The 3,162-nt window shown below is 36.0% G+C and overlaps 1 protein-coding gene across 1 annotated transcript in view; it reads right to left on the minus strand.

Annotated features, from left to right (window-relative positions):
• The window catches only part of LOC106529622 (acyl-CoA synthetase long chain family member 3), a gene marked incomplete in the record, with an annotated part of 75,983 nt that overhangs the window by 55,758 nt on the left and 17,063 nt on the right, over nt 1-3,162 (minus strand).

Below are 3,162 nucleotides of genomic sequence, written 5' to 3' on the forward strand. Positions count from 1 at the left end.
GAGAGAGAGAGAGAGAGAGAGAGAGAGAGAGAGAGAGAGAGAGAGAGAGAGACTATGTGTGATGACTCCAAAGGTAGATATACATCCAACAACAAATTTCTAAAAGATTTGTTAAAATTTGTCCAGTGGTTCATGAGATGTTTTGCTGACCAAACAGTGGACAACAGTGACTCCTCAATAAATTGTCGAATACCTTGTCAATTTTCTAATAAAAACTATTTAACATTGTCTAAGTGTCTGACATGTTGGTTATATAAATACATGTCAACAAGCAAAGAAAAAAATGTTCAAAAAGACTGAAAATGTTTTTATAGGTAATGCATTAGAAATTAAAAAAAATATTTAAAATTGCATATTTTTCCAGAATGACTGTCTTATTGGCTTCACATTAAAAACTAATTTGTCTGAAAGCTTTTTAGCCACCCCTTGATGGCATTTAGTCCATCAGCTCTAATGTCATGAGGCCTCTGAGATTTTAATTTGTTGATAAATTTAAGAAAGACATTTCTTCTTGTGTTTTTTTCAGGGGCTAGATGTGCAATAGATTTATTAATTTTTCATCACATTTTTAACGTTTTATCCTATTTATTTGAGTAAATTAAATTGGTCAGGATTAAGGGGAAAATTACATTTGGCTAATTGTTATTTTTTTTCTTTTTCTTTCTTCATTCATTCATTAAAACTAACAAAATAATATGTATGTACAATTAAAACAAGAACAAGTCATAAATGAAATTAACAGAAGCAGAAAGAGAAGAAAAAATTCCCAAAAACTAAATTCAAACAACAATCAATATCGGGTCCTTCCCGAATATCGTATTTTTTCAACYAACTTTCACTTTTACCAGCTTTTTTAACACCAACATTCAGAGCTAAAAAGGGATTTAATAAGAAAATCTGTATTAGAAAGGTTCTATAAATTTAATTAAAGACTTTTAAAATGTTGTTTTGTTTCATAAAAAGGTCAATAGAGTTGACATGGAACTAACTATACATCCTGAGAAGGACCCACAGAAACTTTGGGTAACCTTGTCTAAATGGTTGAGGATCTTATTTTTTTAAACTATCATTCAGAAATCACATGCAAAACTATAGCAGTCTGAAGTCCACGTGTCATTCTCACATCATGCTTCTCATCTGCATGAAGAGAAAATAACCTCAGGCTTCAGACACCCACACGGTGCAGACATGACAAACACTTCCTGCATGTTTATCAGTGAGGTTATACTGACTTCTAACGGTCCATCAATGCCACTGCACACAAACTGAGAAAATGTTTTATAATCATTACAATTTTCCACTTGTAAATAATAACTAGGGGCTAAATAGCTGAGCTTATTTGCAGATGTGGACAAATTCTGTTACCCATTTCCTGAAGAAAAAAAAACAAATAAAAAAATTGAAAAAAATTTAAATGCAAAAATAAAATTACTGAAAAACAACAAATAAAACAAATCATTCATTCTGTTTGATTAAACAGAATTAAAACAAGAATAAAAATGGTGTTGACAAAAGGGATTGTAACCTAAGAAAGATCTAATCTAATTTAACAAAAGCAACATAGTAAACTATGGTGTGTCCTGTAATGACAGGTGTTTTCAATCTTGTAATCAGTCAGTCTGCCTGTTTAAAGGGTGAAAACTCACAATGATGTTTGGTATTATTGTGTGTACTACACTGAACATGGGGAATATAAATTTAAGGAGAAAGTTGTCTTGGAGCCTATAAAGAAAATTATTAACAAACAAGTTAAAGGCAAAAGCTATAAGACCATCACCAAGCTTGATGTTCCTGCTGAAAACACCACATTCTGAAAAGTCTACGTTCCACAGGAATGTAGCCAACCTCCTTGGACGTGGCTGCAAGGGTAAAATGGATGACATCTGAAGACAAAATGAAGAGACTGATAAAAGAACAGTAACGAAAGAACCCAGARTGTGCCATCAGTCACTGATTGAGGCAAAGGGGATTTAATGGAAGATGACCGAGTAGGACACCAAATCATTAAAAAGAGAGATAGGAATTTTCCAGTATGCATGATGACAAGCTACAGAGCTTCTGGGAGAATTTCCTTTGGACAGACGAGACACGATTGGAGCTTTTGGTCAACGAGTCATATATACCAAATATGAAACGTTCAAAGAAAAGATACTGCTTATTAGGAGCTGCTTTGCTGCATCRGGGGCAGCTGTGGTAGAGTGGTTAGGGGAGTCGTCCTGGAACCGGAAGGTCGCCGGTTCAATCCCTGTCCAGTCGACACAGTCGTTGTGTCCTTGYGCAAGACACCTTACCTGCCTTGCCTACTGATGGTGGTCAGAGGGTCCGGTGGCGCCTGTGAATGGCAGCCTCACCTCTGTCAGTGTGCCTCAGGACAGCTGTGGCTACAATGTAGTTTGCCATTATCAGTGTGTGAATGGGTGAATGCCTGTAGTGTAAAGCGCTTTGAGTGTCCTGGATGGATAGAAAGGCGCTATATAAGTACAGTCCATTTACCATTTACCATCCTGTACAAGGATCTGCAGGGTACATTGAAATCTTAAGACTATCAAGGTATTCTGGAGAAAAATACAGGTATGCTACCCTGAAAGTTTGGTCTCAGTCACAGATCATGGGTCCTCTAACAGGATAATGGCCCAAAACACACAACTAACAACACCCATGAATGCTTAAGAACAAAACAATGGACTTATCTGAAGTGGCCTTCTGTGCCCTGATCTAAATCCTATAAAACAGAGGTGCCAAAATTGGCCCTCCAAGTCATTTGATTTGGCCCACAAGAAGTTGTCCTGGTTACTAAATTGTAATCTCCTGTTTTTTGTAGAAACACTATATTTCCACTAAGTCTTTTCAACCATTGGTGCAACTATTGTTACTAGGAGCTGTAGTCTGATAGTCTTAACTCATCATACTCACTTCATTTTTGAATTATGTTAAAATTAAATATAAAATACAAGTAACTACAAGATGTAAAGTTCAAATAAACATGACGTTTATTATTTTTGTTGAACTCTTTATTCGTCCACCATTTTGTGTCCCGCGCTCTCACACACTGAGCTGCCCGGGCAGAGAACAGGAACTTAAAAACTCCCCCGCTCGTCTCARGAGAATATAAGTAGGAGGTTAACAATCTCCCTCTCTCTTTAAAAATAAAAATTTAAACTG

The sequence above is a fragment of the Austrofundulus limnaeus genome, unplaced genomic scaffold, assembly GCF_001266775.1.
Source record: "Austrofundulus limnaeus strain Quisiro unplaced genomic scaffold, Austrofundulus_limnaeus-1.0 Scaffold455, whole genome shotgun sequence".
In the NCBI taxonomy this organism is placed as follows: Eukaryota; Metazoa; Chordata; class Actinopteri; order Cyprinodontiformes; family Rivulidae; genus Austrofundulus; species Austrofundulus limnaeus.